The sequence below is a fragment of the Anopheles coluzzii genome, chromosome 2 (assembly GCF_943734685.1).
Source record: "Anopheles coluzzii chromosome 2, AcolN3, whole genome shotgun sequence".
Classification (NCBI taxonomy): Eukaryota; Metazoa; Arthropoda; class Insecta; order Diptera; family Culicidae; genus Anopheles; species Anopheles coluzzii.
Window position 1 is genome coordinate 30641936 of NC_064670.1, and position 17685 is coordinate 30659620.

At 45.8% G+C, this 17685-nt stretch overlaps 1 protein-coding gene across 1 annotated transcript in view; it reads left to right on the plus strand.

Moving 5' to 3' along the window:
• The first annotated feature begins 15435 nt into the window (after positions 1-15435).
• LOC120953614 (uncharacterized protein DDB_G0271670) overlaps positions 15436-17685 on the plus strand; it is a 60435-nt gene continuing 58185 nt past the window's right edge. Inside the window, exon 1 of the mRNA XM_040373740.2 lies at positions 15436-16208. The gene's annotated coding sequence lies outside the window, so the exon portion shown is untranslated. The remainder of the gene's footprint in view (positions 16209-17685) is intronic.

Sequence of the window (17685 nt, forward strand, 5' to 3'; positions counted from 1 at the left end):
GGTACAACACGCAAACACTCACACAGTTCGAAATTGAAACGTTTAATGAACAGTTTGATCATCATGATCTAAGATCAGAGTCGAACGAATGGCACAAAAAACACACCTAAAATACCCCAATCCGTCAGGCAGGATCGTGATCGACGGAAGCGATATTTTCTTCCCGCACCGCCCCGGGATAGAAAGAAGAAAAAAAAGGGAAAGCGGCATCCCCCGCACAGGGGGAGCAAAAATCATATTTCACACCTTGGCCGGCGTGAAATTGAACGCCAAAATGTCCGGAGTACGGATTTTTCAACCCTCGATACCCTCGATTGCACCGCGACCGCGGCCCTGTTTCGGCTCACGGATCGGATTTCGATTTCAATTTTTGCTCCCCCTATTCCGCACAACCCGTACAGATTTTCCCTGCTCCCTGCGATTAAGCTTGTAAGCATTCGGGCACAACAACCCGGTCCTGCTGGCTCGTGGTCACGCACATCGAGCGCTGGTTGGAGCCAAGGCTTGGAGCCATAATTCGCACTTGGCATTAATAATATCGTTGCGCTCGACACCTCGGGCGGAAGGGGCGGCGTGTGGGCACGATCATCTGGCCTGGTTGGAACGAGCTTGCACAAAACGTGCACCCGTCACACCCACCCCATCTGTTTTGAGCGAAAAACCGGCTAAACGTTGGCATTTTGCAGCGGTCAAACGGAAAAATCGAGGTAATTCTGGGCTAATCTTCCGGCGAAGCAAACTCTATAGCGTTGGAAGCTCGGTGGATCGTAGAAACAGTCGGGCAAGCGAAAATGGTATTATTCAAATATTAAACTTGGCGCTATTTAATAAGCACATTAGCGACATTATGAGCTGCTGCAAAACTAAAATCGTTTAAGAACTTAAATTTACAAACAAAAATAGAGTGATAGAGCGAATTCGAATGAAAAATGTATCTCCTCTTAGTAATATTTGTGTAATGTAATTTTCCTAGTAATAACAGGCAATAATACTTTAAGAATACGTAAAACAAAATGTTGTGCTTGTCTATAAGTGTGCATTGAGCGTGCTTGAAGTACTTGAAAAGCTTAGTCTAAGATGACTTGCAACGATATCGTCGTGATTAATTTCAAACTGCCCACAACTGCCGCTCAATGAGATCCGGAAAAACTTGAACGACCTTTTTTTGTTTGTTTGTTTGTTATTTCTTCCCATCCCTGTTTGCGTGTGAATCTGGATGAAATTTAAGACAACCAAACACAAACCGGCATCATCATGCCACCAGAGGCAACCACAATCCGAACACCCTATCACTCCACAAGGCTTAGTCAACGTCGTAGTGGAAGCAAGGTCTTCTGCACCGCCCGTGTCTTTGCCGGCGCACGACCATCACGACCCGTTCGATCGTGGGCCGTATCCGTTGCTAACCGCAACGGCAGGGGTGAGGCTGCTGTCCCACATGTAATGGCCGTCAATTAGATCTGGACCAAGGTCTGAATAGACGCAAGGGGACGTCACCACCACCGGCAAACCGATTCCAACCGGCGGTGTTCGCGTATCGCGAGAGAAAGTGGTTCTCGAGCATAAGATTAGGGCAGTAGGTTTTATGGTTCGGTCCTTCCACCCTTGCGATCGGCCAGAAGCAATGACGCGGTATGTTTGGGGCAGGAAATCGATTTTATCGAACAAAACGAGGGACCGATTGCACCCATCGCGGCCGCGGTTGACAATCGGGCCGACCACAAATGGGGAAATCTATTCGCAAAATGGGGAAGTAGCCGGGAAATGGGGGGCCCACTGTTGGATGCACTGACCAATTTTCCGCCTCGACACCCTCCTGAGCTGATGTCTTTCAGTGGGATGTTTGTGGTTTAAAAATAGGGTTTTTACCCCTAGTAGGAGGTTTTTTTTCCTCTTTTCGTCTAGACGACACTAGAACGACCTGGGCGGTGGGTGCCATTTAACAGCAATATCGGGAAAAGTGAAGCAAATCGGTTACTTCCGATACGAATGAGTGGAGGGGAAGCCGAAAGGTTGTGTTGATATTAGGATGATGTAAATTAAAAAAAAAGGGAAAATAAGTTTTTTTATGGTCTTGTGACTCATGCATAAGTAGAACTCCAATTTAAAGGGCTTAATTGGATGAGGTAAAAAGAGGGAATTGTTGATGTGATAATTTTGAGAGGGATTTAACTTGGAGAAAGTCGGAAATATAAACAAACATCGGACTACGATTTAAACAGATTGAAGAGATTTAAATTAACATTTATTGTTACGATTTCCAACTAAACTGCAGAAAATTACTAAGGTAATATTATTTTCAAATGGTTTATTTCTAGTTATTGTTCCTGAATCTGTTTAATAATCACGACAGTTACTAATTATTTCCTTATATTCATCTCATTTCCTTATTTGCCACTGCGTTCAATAGAAACTGTATGTGAATGTATAGACGTTCTATACAAAAAGATTTTTGAAGGGAAAAGAAAGCTTTCATCAGTTAGACATGAAACCCCCTGCTTGAAAACAACCTTTCCCTACACCACTTTGTGCATCACAAAGCACAGAACAATAACCCAACACTACGAATATCCAAACACAATCAACAATGATAGAGAGACAGTATATTGTTTTATAATCCTCGCCGAGCACATAAACACCAATAAAATGAGGCTTATTTCACCTTCAGGATAGCTTTTAATTAAAAAGACACATGTCGAACCATGTCACACTAATCCCACCTCCGAAAGGAAGGTGGTCTTCAGCCAACATAAAACAATCTTGTGTAAAGAAAGAAAGCTCCCTTTCAGAATTATGGGAACCGTCACAAAGAGACAAGATTTAGACAGGGAAATCAAACAAACCTTTATTATGTTCCTAAGCATTTATTGCTGTTGATGGTTGCTGTCTTTTGTTGACTTTATCCACCACAACACATTTCGTCGATGAGTTTGTTTTTCTATAATCGTTAATAATCCGCATCTCACGGAACGTACCGATGCAACACCCAAAATGCTCTGAAAAGCTTATCCGGAAATTAGTTCTACCCATTGTCACTTCGTCACGACAAGTGTGTGCGTTGTGCGCTGCAAAATACAAGGCAGCCTTCTCTTTGCGGAGCCTTTTCCTCATTGTTAGATCGCCACACAAAGCACGACTGCCCCGGCTGGACTGCCCTCTGAACTATAGCATTCCGTGTCATTTCCTCTTCAAATTACCAGCAACCAAACCAGAAAGTCATCGTTCCTCCGCTCGTTTCTTCTTCTTTTCCACCCGCAAAAAGGGGTTCCGGAAATGGATATTTAATCTGCGCCGGTCCCTCTCCCCCCCTCATGGTCAGTCCCCTCGTTTGCGAGAGGTCAAAACGTCATCGGCCGCGTCCGGGACGAGCGGCGCTCCACCACAGTTGCACGACCTGCTCATCAAGCGGCAGCCGCTGTGCCATTGTATGTCGGCCAAAAGCTTGCACCACCCGGCGGCATAATCGGAACGGATGCTGCTGCTATCCTAGGTAGTGGGCCCGGCCCCAACCCATCGAAAGGTTAATCGATTGGGCGATGTTGTGCAAAATCTGGGGCCACGATTCAGGGTCACTCTCTTTATCGCGGCGTCTGCGTGCGCCCGATTCCCTTTCGCTACCATTCAAACCTCAATCTGCCCCGAAACAGCTGGCAGACGCTACCGAGCCCGCGTGGTGTGTGTGTGTGTGAATGATTTTGATTCCTAAATTATATCGTGCAAAAGCGGACCGAGACTTGTGCTTTGTGTGTGCTGGAATTAACGCAATCGCAAACGGGAAGGGTGGCCATTGGATCGAATTTGGCAAAAGGTTCACTTTTTTTTCCGATCGAGGGGATGTTTCGCTTTTCGTTGTTTGTTGTTTGCAGCAAGTCAAGGAGGGGGAGAAAGTGATCGACTTTGCACAATTGGCTGAAAGCTTGTTGGAAAACACGCAGATTAGATGAACCGGACATGCTCGCCAAAAGTGTTTTCATGAGCGAAAAGGTTATCCAAAATTGAATCGACCCCGTTCGTGATGTCGCCGGTGTGCCGGCATTGTTGGCGGCCAGTTCTTTATTCCGCCGATTTCGGTACCTTGTTTGAGGCAAACCCATTAACCCGATAAGCCGTTTTCGTGAACCATAAAAGAATTCGACTAACCACTCGATACAAAGGTCACTGTTTTCCACTATCAAGACAAACCATTCCATTCCTATAAGTATTTGATAGCTTTGCTTTAATCCAATCCGCGTTCAAACTTCACGCTTCGCAATGCTACAGCAGTCTTTTATCGATCGTCAGTGCACCTTAATACCAACCGAAGGTGAAAATTAACGAGCAAAGCCCATCATCAGGCTACATTCGTGACCCATTTTTGTCAATGTCACCTCACCGAGGCACCTGGTGGCATTCCAGCCCGTTTTACCTAACCTCAAAACACTGCCTCACCACCTTAATCTTCTCAAGCTAATGTTTCACCCTCCGAGAGCCTCCCAAAGTAAGAAGTAAAAAAAAAAAAAATACACGACTCAAAAAATGGGACAGAAAAAGACAAAGTGTTCCAGACGATCTCTCATGCATGCACCAGACGTGATATTATCCAACGAAAGTGTTCACCTGGCGCACCAGCCCGGTCACAAAAATACTGTCACTGGGAGGCAAGAAAAGCGAATCCTATCCCACAGCTAATGCCATGAAATGCGCTTCTGTAACGAACCAGATCGAGCGATCATTCCCGACGAAAGGTAATTTGTATTGACGGCGGCGGTCCACTGTGGCTTTGTGTGCGTGTGTAGTTTCTAAAAAAAACCTTCAATACCTGTTCGATGTTTCGGCTATTTCGCACGGCAGTCTGACAGTCACATTTTCCTCGCTTTCGATGGAACGGCCGCATATTTTAAACTCTTTACAGCCTAACCTCCCGCTCCCCTCGGTTGAGTTCGCACATTTTCCCTTGCCACATAATTTGCCTATTATCCTATCAGCCTTTTGAGCACGATGATTGACATCAACCAATCATCAGCTGCTTCCTCCCCTTGGTCGAACCGATCATTCGACCCGGTACCCGTGGTTTGCAAAAATTGCATCTCTTCCAGCGACGGCTGCTGGCTGGAAGCATGGGAGGAAGCCACTGTCGGCCACAGGGTACGCGGCAAGTAAATTTAATTTAAAGCTTTTTGTGTGCGCGGTATGCTGCTCCCCCATCCCTTTCCCCCTTTCCGAGCGTAATCGAATGGAAGCTTTCACGCATTTTTCGGTCTACCCAAACGGCAAGCGAGGGCACGTGCCACAAGATTGGGGCCTGCGCTTGGCTCTCTGCTCCGCTTGACAATGGATGTGTTAAATTACCCGTTTCAACAATGTCACCCCCGAACCGAACGCGAGTGAAGCATAATGCAGCTTAAATCCGGAGGCACTTTCTACTGTGTGTGGGGGATGTGTGTGCGTTCTTGTGCGTTTTTTCTTATTCATATCCTTCCCTAGGGCTAGGGCTGCGCGCGCTGCGTACAAATGTTTTCGCCGTGGGCTGTTTTTCCGCACACATACCTTTTGAATTGCTTCTTTTAGTGGGGAGGTCTGCATTGTGCGTGGTTGAAATACGCTATCGAGCGAAATAAATACGCACAGCAAACAACAACAAAAAACGGAACAATGTAATCGATCGCATATGACGTTTAGGGTTGGACGAATTGTGACTTTGGAATGGAATCGAATCAAATCACAAAAAGCTCTGCTATTTCATTGAATCACTGTATTTCTATCGTACCTAGATGTCTCTTTCAAACAAAACTTTAAACAATCCAGCCTAATAGATAAAATATAACGAAAAAAACGTTTACATTTGTTTGATTACTTAACGTCATTTTTCCCATTAGAGAACAGAAAAAGCTAATTAATAAACGTAACATCTTTAAATGTTTTTGAACTGGTGGATTTTCATATTAACGAAAACTTGAGAAACCGTAGAATCGTCTGCCGTGAAGACCGCTCTACACGATCATATCGTTAAAAATTATAAACACTGTTAGATTACATTTTGTGTGTCTTTGAAATTTAACTATTATCTAAATTCGCTCAAATTACCATCAATTTGAACCAAATGTTTGACCGTGGAATACCACATGTGCTGTTCCATGTGACTGCCGTTCAAATGACTTGATTGGACTACAAGTTACGAAGCTTGCAAGTGCTTTGTTTATTTGTTTATTTAGTATCTTGCATAGACTTGTTGGGACTCTTAGTTATATAATTAATCATTAATTCATCTAAAAACTTAGCTAAAGCACTATCAATGAGGACACGAGAGATAGTTGGGTTTAAACTGATTTATACTAATATTGAAGTCAAAGAATCTTTGGTATTTGTTGAAGCTTTGTATCATTTGATTCATAGGCGCATTATAGGAATGCGCAGATCTTGAGAACAGTAGGTCTTAACAGCTCACGTGTCCTGAGAGGTCGTTCCGGAGCATAAAGATTGTGCTCCTAGGAAGAGCGAAAAGATACTTAGCCACTTTCTCAAACTCGATCGCAGCGGTTGCCAAAAATGGCATAAAATGGTAGTGGTTGCCAAATGGTTGCCAAAAATGGCCAAAATGGTAAAATGGTCCTTGGATGATTTTAGATCATTTTGCCATATTGTACGCATTTTTGACACCTGACACTCGTGACATAAATTTAAGCAACCGTTGTATCTAAGCAACTGCAACTATCGTTCCTTTTCGATCGAATTTGGGACTAACCGCTGACTAATTGACGTTGCTATTTCTCTAAACTGTGAGCGGCTGTTCTGATAGTTATCTGATAGCTTTTGGGTCTGAATACATCGTTTTTCTTCCAATTTTTAATAAAAAAACGAGTTAATCGCATCTCCTTGCTCAGGGATACAGTAATGGCGCGCTGCTAGATAAATAGTAACCATCCATTAAATTTAATTTACCATCCAATGCCATTTGTGTCTGGAGACCCTCGGTCAGTTTTTTTGCTCACCATATCGGACCGGGTTCACACTGGTTCATATTTAGTTGGGTCGATTCCGCTCGCCCCTGCTCATTGACCTTCCACCCGCTTTGGCGCGGAGCCCGGTGAAAGGCAAACCCGACACAGACACACACACACACACACACACACACAAAACCGCAAGAAGAAAAACAACCAACACACACAGTCAATTTAGCTGGCTCCTCTTTAACAGTCATCATTACTCGAAATCTCATACGATGCTTTATATGTTTTCAGCAGTTAGCTTTTTTTTTGTTTCGTTGTTTCCTGGCCATTCCTCAGATTTCATTTTTGCCCCCTCAACCCCCCCACCGTCACCGCCTGTGTGCGTTTTGTTTCTCGTAATGTTTTCCCAGCCAGGCTTCTGGCCTAGCCAGAGCCGGCCAGAAAGTGGAAAGTCCATTTCAATGCTAATGACCATTGGACGATGGGTGGTGTAGGGGGCACAGCGGGCACTGCCGGTACCGCGGCCGCCCGACCACAGCTCTCTCGGACTAACTCAAATTACCTGTCGTATCCGATTTATGGAGTGTCCATCGTGTCCAAACGCACGCTTCCGACCCGTGTCTGTGTGCCCGCCGCTCCGATCCACCCGCGGCGGTACCATGCGGTATCAGCCGTGGCCCTCTGTCACCGAGCACTGAGAGAGAGAGAGGGTTCGTCGCTTGGGCTAGCGTTGGACTCACGTGATGCACTTTTCCCATTCTGAATGACATTTTTGAGCTTCGAAACTGACACACGAACAGATGTACGGGGCAAGCAGCCGATGCAGGGATTGGCCGAATGGTGCACGACGTGCCGTACCGTGCCCGTGACGCCATTGTGACCTTTTCCTGGGCACAAACGAATCGGGTTGTCCGCTTGCCTGGTGGAGATCCTTGCGTACGGAACGTGGGAAGGGTTCAATTAAAGATTTTTCTTTTCCCCCGGCCCCGTTGAAGGGCTTGGCTCGATGGGCTTCCATCTCTTGGCGCTCTCGACCCGCTTCTTATCGTAGCGCGCGCTGAAGTGCACCAAGTGCACGGCTTAACCCTAATATTGGGCGCAGCAGTACGGTACTCGGGGCGGCCAGGAAGGTTCCACCTTTTTTCTTTTTCGTGGAAGAAAAAAGATGAGCGATAGTGGATGGGCCTAAGGGGAGGGGGGGGGGAGAAGCTGCAGAAAATCGAAAGTACTGGCTCATCGTTTGGCGTTATCGCGTTTTTTCAATTGTTGTGCCTAACGGTGGGACTGCTTGAAGGCAGATTGGGAGATAGCATCAGCTGTTTCTGTGGAAACATACCACATCTTGGTTGGCTTTTCGAGGGCCTTGATTAACAAACTGATCGGTGCTGATAAACAGTCATAAGAAGTCATTCATCATGTTTACTGGTGACTTTTCAATAACCCTTCCAACCTAAAATATAAATACTACATTGTTAAGAATGGATTGTGGGTTTTCGTTATTGTTTACATAGTAGGTAAATAGTTCCATTTAAAAGGCAATTTTACGGTTGTCTCAGGAAGCCCAGTTTGATTGTAACGTTAATCAGCTTTAAAAACAGTCCTCACTACACAGCTTTTCACATTCCCCATTAATTAGGTTTGAAACATAGATGAAAGAAGCTTAAGGATGAAGAAATATTCGGTGTCCTTTAAATTTCATAATTATTCTCAGAGGAGATAAGCAACCTTTTCGAGTTGTGAGCCAAATTTTTAACTGTGATTCTCTTCGAGACATTTTGTGTGGGATGTCATAAAAAATGAGTTTATTTCAACATCGAGACGATCGGAGTCAAAACACGTGTAAAAGCACAAGTTTTAGGAATCAAACAACTACAAAAATTGATTTTTTAAAGTTTTTTTTCGCAGCTTGAAAAATACTGATGACAACAAGCTTTAACATGTAATATCATAATGCTACATATGGCAAACCTTTACTTTAAGCTATTAACTTTAACTACAAAAAAATAATTGATACAAATTGTCAATATAGTCACTGTATGTACTTTCGTTCAAAAAAGCTCACTCAAAAAAGCTTGCTAGTGAATATATAAAATAATGTGTATTTGCTTACTTAGCAGGCCCCGTTAATAGAAACAACGCCAACTTGTTGCTCACGTCAAACGGACAAATCCAGCAAAGCTTCCTCCGTACGTTCACACATCTAGGCACTAACAGCCTGCAAACCGCCTCACTTTGCACTGTGCTAAACGGCGCTCTAATTGGATGGCCTATTATAATTTGTTCAACGATTTAAGGTGTAGAGAGAAAAATATGTTATAATCTCACCCAGCAATTTCCATTTGCAGCTTAAGTTTGCTGTGCTACCAGTTTTTATTCTTCTCCCTTTCGACACGATGCATAATAGTTGGTTCTGCAATTTAATTGCAAAACGATACGATCGGAATCAAACCACGGTTGTTGTGCCGATTTGCGTAGCTGCTGTACACAAAAAAAAAAGATTATTCCGCCTTTTGGATGAAGATGCTACAGTCGGTAACGAAATGTACGAACAGCAAATGGGGAACGTTCTACCATCATGCCGTGTATACATACTAAGTAGCAATGGTTCACATTTAGTTCTTTTCTCATATGGTTTGCTTGCCACGCCTGCTTATGCGGTGAAAACCATATGATATCACGAATTAGTAAGAGCTGCTGCACCCTAACGCCTCGTCGTACGATTTGGGCATCCCATCGGTTACGATGCGTATTATCTACACCGGTAGTACTGTAATTTGAACCATCATATCGCCATAGGATGCCGCATCAATTCGTCAATCCTTCCAGGACAGCTTCAACAGCTACAACATCATCTCATAAACAGATGGATAGTAGTCGATCTAGCCCGGACACTGACTGTAATCACGCACCGGCACCTGGTGCTGCTGCTGCTGCTGCTGCAATGCTACTTCCAGGCATGCGCCTGGTAGTTCTTAATTAATAAGTTTCCTATACCTGCTCGTTACGGCACCACTTTCCTCTCGTTTGTACCTAGCGGTTGTTTTTTTTTGTGTACGTCTGTTTGCGTCGTACTGTTCTTGCGCTGCCCCCGGTTTGTTTGGTGGTGAGTTGGGGAACATAACAATCCAATAACGAGAAGACAATAAATCATAATCCAAAAAATCTAAGCACGATCTTGACCAACTTCTACCCAAACAATAATAATAAGATGTCCACTTTTAACGGAATCCAATAACAATCGTGCGCTGCGCTGGGTAGTGTGCTATCGCGATCCCCCCCCCCCCTCGTCCATTTTAAAAGTGTGCCATTATCCGGTTATCGGTGTCAGGCAGCGTCTTGATTACGCTCGCCCGATTACACTCACGCCCAGGAGGATCCATCCGCCGGTTAAGATGATCTGCACCCAATCTGAGCAGATGAAATGTGGAATGTGTCTGCCACTTCACCGTACACTTCACGAGAGGTTTTGAAGGCAAGAAAAAAGCGGTTTGGCTTAAAAACAGTTACACTATGCGCGCGAGAAGCCGTGCCTGCGATGGGCGACGGAAAGCGACGGAGGAGGGTGTACCCAGGGGTTTGCCGATAGGACGCGATAAATCACCATGACCGTGGTCAATTTCCGAATGCGATATGGGTGCTTCTGCCGTTGCCGGTTTTAGAAACCGCAGTGCGAAAGAGTTGCAAAAAAACACAGACGGTGGAATAGGAAAGAAAAGCTACGAAAATGTTGCCAAAAATGAGGTGAGATATCGATCAAGCGGATATCGTTAGAGCAGTGCGCGATCGTTCGCGGCCAGCCGATTAAGCCATCGATCGGTGGTTGATGGTGATGGTGGTGATGGTGATGTATTACCGTAACCGCGCGTTAGCTCCATCTGTGGTGGGTAAAGCTTTTGTCAAGCACGGGGGGTAGTGCAAATCGGAACACAAGTTTCGACCCACAATCAACACGAGACAAACACAGATTGGACTATTATTTCAGTTGTTTGGTGGTGCTGTTTCTGTACGTTCTATTTCCTACGGTAGGCGTGCAGCCCGTAGCGAGTGTTTTTGTCGATCGATAATGATAATTGGGGGGCTGTTCAGTTTTGGAGCTGTTTTCCCGTGAATGGTTTTTCGCCAAAAATTGCACTCACCGTTAGGGAGCGAAACAGCACAGCCAAATCATTGTATTGTGGTTGACACAAGTAGGGCGGACCATTTGTCCCTTTTTGAGTCTATTATTCACACATTTCGCATCTAAATTCGCTGCAAAGCTGTGTTCGCAAACATGTGTGAATATTATATTGATCATTCCGCCCAACCATCCCCCAAATGAAAGTCCCCCCCCCCCATCGACAAAGAGTGAAATTTCCTGACCCCTCATGGAATTTCCTCAACAGCAAATTACACTCCCGGATGGGACATTTGATCCGGAAAAGACACCTCGCCGTTCCACGCTCAATCGACCCCATCCGGTGGATAATCTTCGTTGGTAAACCAGTTGGCTAGTGCCATCTCCAGCATCAAGCCCGATACCATTTAAAACCACAAAGTGCGAACAAATGGACAGCACTCTAACACGCACGTGAAGCGAATCGTCCCTAGGAAACCGTTTCATTTGCAGAATAAGCGCGCGCACACAGTTTCATTGCGCTGCCGATTGCGCCCGAAGGTAAACGATCAAAATCACTCCAAGCGAGCTCATTTGCCGCGAGGACAAAAGGCAAAGATATGGCTTTTACTTTCACGAGCGCTGGGGGACGATTTAGCGTAATGATTGTAATTTCGGTAAAGTGTACAAAAACTAACCATTTGGACGAGCTTTGGCAGGATGGTACCGAGCTTTTTCCGCACGAGACAATTAGAGACAAACACGTCCAGCCCGGGTGAAACCCGCAGTGGGGCCAGAAATCAATTCACCAAGCGCATCTCACTCGATGCCCGATGCAATTGCCCCGTTGCAGAGCGATTCGCGCCCAAAACCCATCGGCGTCGGTTTTGGAAAGCCGGCAGGAAAAATGTGATTGTAATGTAAGATTAATTAATAAAACGCGCATTACCATTTTGATCATTAACCTCGGCCCTGCGGTCCATTACGCGGTCTCCCGTTCGGCTGCCCGATCACAGCCCCTGCTCGATCGCTCCCTTCCATTTAAGGGTGCTTCCGGTCGGGCATTTAAGGCAAGTGAAGTTGCGCTTTCTGAGCGCCCTTCGAATGTAGCGCTTCTGGAGAGTGGTGGTGGTGATGGTGAGAGAGGCAAACAGCTGCCGAAGGTGTGTACTCCGCTGGCCTCCCGGGTGGCATGGAGAAAGGTGGAGGAAGTACACATTTAAAGATCGCTTTGTCGAGATCGTCTTTTTGTGTTGTTTTACCTCCCACCCGGGTTTCCCTCCACAGTGTATTCAACGCCAACGCGTTTTGGGGGTTTGATTTTTTTTTCTTCTTTACCATTGGTCACCGCGTGCCGCAACCTGGTTTGCTTCTATTTAATGACAAACAAACAATTCGATGCACCACCGATGCCGGATGGTCGGATGTGTAATTCCGCAGGGGGTTTGGGAGGCGAAAGGTAGCTAAAAACACCACAAAGTGTTTTCACACTTTCTCTTCCACCACCGTGGCGGGTTGAAGGTGTCCGATGGCCCCCCCCTGGGGGCAGTTACCATCAAGATTCGGATAATGCTAAGCGACGTGCATGCAATATGGTAAAACGTTAGATCGATCTCGAACGAAGCCGAGTCCGAAGGGCCGCGGGAGCGAAATTATCGATCGACACTGAAACAAGAGCGTCCACAACGGCTCCGAGCTTTAGTTCCCTTTTTGCGGGTAACCGCTTCCGGTGCACCGATCGGACGTTGGGTTAGCAATTGATATGCGATTTTTGCACACACACACACACACACACACACACACACACACACACACACACACACACACACACACACACACACACACACACACACACACACACACACACACACACACACACACACACACACACACACACACACACACACACACACACACACACACACACACACACACACACACACACACGAACGTCTCTTGATCTGCATTTTAATGTTCTCTTTTTTTTTATTTCACCTCCCGCTAGCGGAAGTAATTCCAGCAATAAAAACTCGAAGAACTGCACTCTCGGTACACGCGATGGTCAAGCACACAGAAACGACAAAAGAAACAAAGATTATTTTATGTTTTGACACTACGGCGAAACGAACACGGGGGCACATCACCCAACACGGGCTCGGGTTCGGACACCCACCATCCCGACGGAGCAATCCGTTCCGTTCGCTTAGCTGCGTTCGGTTGGTTGGAGCTGAAAAATTTCCATACAATCGAGCAGTTTCAGCGACACTTTAACGATGTGATATTCACCCGCTGTTTGGCAACCGCGATTGGACGTACCGCAAAGAGAGATGTTTTGTGCGCAAATTGAAGAAATAAAATTAAACTGGCCCGAAAGATACGTATCAGAAAGCGCAATGAAAAGAGTGAGAGAAGGAAAGAGAGTGCGGTGTTAGCGGTTTTCGAAAACCAAAAAACCAAAAAATGGGCAAAATATTAAAATGTTCTCGCTTCCGCAATGCGAACACAACCGGTAGAAAGCGTCGTTTGGGGTCTGTTTTTTTCCTTTTTCCCCGTGGGACAAAGCTTCCAAACAAAAAAGCATCAGCAGCCCACCTTGCGTTGCATTAAGCGGTTAAATATCATCATACTTGTGTAACGCAATATGTATTTACACCTTTATGGGCCCTTATTTTACTTTGCGAAACGATTTGTGTGTGTGTGTGTGTGTGTGTGTGTGTGTGTGTGTGTGTGTGTGTGTGTGTGTGTGTGTGTGTTTTATTTCTCCCCGAGATGTGGAATATATGCTAACAAAATTACTGGTTTCACTAGTCTGGACATCCCAAAATGACTGTAAGAACCGTAAGTTAGATCTTTGAGGGGGTTTTCAAGCTAACAGCTTCCGAAGAAGAAACCTCCCACTTGGGAGTAGCCTTTTGTCACGTGCATGTGGAAGATACTCATTTTTTTTTTAATAAAAATCCTATTCTCAATGATGCTTAACGCGTTTACGCGCCTAAAACACACTCCACGTTCCCAATAGGCACGACTCTCAAGGGAGGAATCCGCATTGTGCCGGTTTGTTGTGATGCAAATTTTTATACCCGAGAAAAGCGGGTCGATTCGCACTCCGGACGTACATTCGGTGTACGTTGAGAGGCGAGTTTGGTTACTGTTTTTTTCCGCATTCTCTTTTTCCTTTGCTATAACCACCACACAAAAAAAAGAAACAAATTTGCAGCGTGTCGCATATGTGCGGTTCATTTTAATGTATTTCAGTTCCCGGTGAGCACATGAGTTGCTTTATGTTGTTTGCAATCATACACAGCGAGCGACTGATAGGGCGAGCGATTGTAGAGCGTGCGGCAAGACAGCTGAGCAGGGTTGAGCATAATTCACCGTGGAGGGAGACTATTTGCTCTCCTAAACTGCACACCACCAGCTATGCTAAATGATCATCATTCGCCAACACACTCGCGATCGTGTGCACTAGCGATTGATAGTGCACGAACGCGCTGCTGCAACTCGATAGTACGATCAGCGAGAGAAGTCATTGCTCTGTGGAGGAGAAATTATGCTGCAAAGAGCTGACTGCGCTGGTGGAATTAGACAAGGAGAAGATGATTTTCACCCCTAGACCAGGCCTCTAATCCAACATTAAAAACTCGCTTTTTACTCTCGTTTCTCTTTTCCATCCACACACACACATAGACATAAAAATGCTCTCTCACTCTTTCTCTCTCTCTCTCTCTCTTTCTCTCTCTCTCTTCTCTCTTTTCCATTTTTTCTCCATCTTTTCGCGATCATAATCAAAGAAGAAATTATGCTACTCCGTCTCTTTTCTGCACCGTTCGCGTGTATCTTCGATCCGTTCGGTTCGGTTTCATTATCGCCACTCGCACAAACACACACACACACACTCCCAGCCACGATCAACCCTTAACTCTGCCAAGATTCAAACGCTTTCCTTCTCTTTCATCCTTTTCCCCTTTCTTTCACCCTTTATCGCCGCCGATCTCTGTTTCTCTTCATGCCATCTTCTTCTCTCTCTCTCTCTCTCTGTCTATCCGTACACTTACAACGCTTACGATCGCGCGTACTCGCAGCCTCACGGAGCGTTTCATTCATAGCTTCTTAGCTTGCCCTCACGCCCTCCAGTCTGCCTTCCGTTTCCTTCGCCTCTTCGTACACAGCGCGCCTGGCGGAGTTCATTCGTGTGTTCATTCGGCGGCTTCAACCGTTAGACCACTTTCCCGCTCTCGCAATGATTATTCCAAGATCCGATGCCTCTGTAGCCTTCCCACCAGCCCCTCAACCCCTTCCCCCCCACCCTCCACAGCGGTTGGAGAAAGAGCGCCAGTATTAGCGCCATCCTCGCCAGCAAACCTCATCATCGTGATCACCGTCATGATCGTCATCGACGGCATCATCGGCTGCAGCGCGCAAGCATAACGGGGAGCGCAGCGCTGGAACCCCGGGAAAGGACGGTGCTGGAACCGCGTACCGAGCGAAACCCTGGACGGTGGACCGCGTACCTACCGGGCTTTCAGTTTTCCAGCTGTCGTTGGCCAGAGTGCACGTGCGCGCGCCGTTACCGTTCCGACTGCTTTTCTACCGTCAATCTTGGCAACACTCCTCCCCGGGTACACTTGGGAAAAGCGGGCTGTTTTTCTTGCGTAGCAGTTTGTCGCGACGGAAAGTTGAACGATCGCTGGATCGTTTGTGTGGCAGTGCATCGTTCGGCAGTGTATGGTTTGGATTTGCACGTTTGGACGTATGGATTAGGAATATTTGTAGTGTCGTTTATGAACCTTGTTTGGTGCAGTGAAAACATTAAAGTAAAATATCTCGGTGGATATAACCTACTCAAAGGCGGAAGCGGAGAAGCGTGCTCAATCGAAAAGATTATAACCGTGTAACACTTTGGATCGTTTACCAACTGCCCTGTGTTTGCGTGTTAATTTTTTAAACTGTGCGTTTCCAATCTTACTGACGAGTGATTACACCTGAAGCAAGAACGTAGTAGTTACTCACCGTGTGTTGAAAGCGTGCGTTGCGTTTTGATCAGTGCTTGCTAAAGAGAATAACAAATTGGTTTGAAAGCTTATTATAAATCCAGTGATCAACTAACAGCAGAAATCCTACCAAACCAATTCTGTGCAATTTGGTAGAACGATTGAAAATCCTCAACTCTGTTTACTAAACTAAACAAGGTAGGTTTGAGGCAGTGCGCTAATTACAAAACATATTGCTAGTCAATCGGTGGAGAAGAACGATCAAAGAAAAGATTAATAAGCGACGAACCCCCTTTTTCGAATGTATTGCCCCTTTTGTTCTTCACTCTTATCAAAGCGACCGTCGACAGCCGAGAGTTATCAATGCGCAGAATCTTAATTAATCACTGCACGGTGTGGTTGGTTCGTTACAATTCTTGCGTGCAACGCTAAATGCACTTATAAAAATCAATTGCACGCGCGCGTAAGCTATGTTCGCCACGATAGTCCGACAGCTTCGAACACGACGTGTACATGATCCCGATAACAGAACAATTACAATTATTAATTAAACCTTCTCATCCGCGCCCATTGTGGAGTTATGAATTATCGTAATAAAAAATCGACCCATCTTGCTCAGCTAACCGGCACTCATGTTCACGTTAAGGTTACATTTAGAGTCTGCGTTGCTGAGAAACCAGTGAAAAGGGGAAGCAACCACCAATAAATTTGTCCCTGCAATGGATTTATTGGCTTTTATGTGTTCTATTTTCCACATGGCTTTAAGTTTTACTACCCTCACAACCTCCATCCTTCGACATTATCTACCAATGGTTGGGTGGTAATAAACGATCACGCCGCGATCACTGCACGGAGATACCGTGTACACGCGATCGTTATAATTGTTTCATTTTTATTCGCCTATCGTAATGACCCAATAAAAGTAAAGAGCATCTCTCAAGCATCAACACACATCCTTGGTTCTTGACGGGGCGAACGAACGAGTGAACGAGTAGTAGTAGTATTGGTAAATGCAATTTCCGACCGCACATGCAAAACAACACCAAATTACCTAAAGCTTACTGTACACCCCCATTACCTGCTGCTGCTGCTGCTGCTAGCCTAGTCGAATGCATAAATTAATGCGCTCAGATCAAACTGAGACTGTCCTGCCGGTTGTGGCCACATGTTACAACGGCAGACAGAAGCGATCGATGCAAAGCAAACGCCTCGCCTCGGAGGGTGCTTCGAGCAGAGATCTATTTTGCCTCATTTCCCTACCACGTCCGAGTGCGCGCTAGCGTGCATGCTACGCTTTTGTGCCTTCCACCTAGAATCAAAGGTGCGCAGGCAGCGAAGAACGGTGAAGCCTGCTACAATTTGCTTACTCTTTTACCGCCCTCCGCTTCGTTTGTCCTGCTGTGGCTGGGGCTACTTGGATGAGGCTGCGCTTTTCTTCATCCCATTATTCAGCCGCTACTACACCACGATACGATCGAACCAGATTCAATCGGTGTGGCTCATTTTATGTAATGCGGCAGAAAATTGACTTCTTTCAATCGGGTTGGGAGCGCTTTCCCGAACGGTGACAATGCGAGCAAATTGTTCCCAATGTGTCGGAATCCGATACGGCAGACGAGACGATGAATGAAACTGTTGGACAGATTTAAAGAGGAAGACCAAATGAGCCACCAAC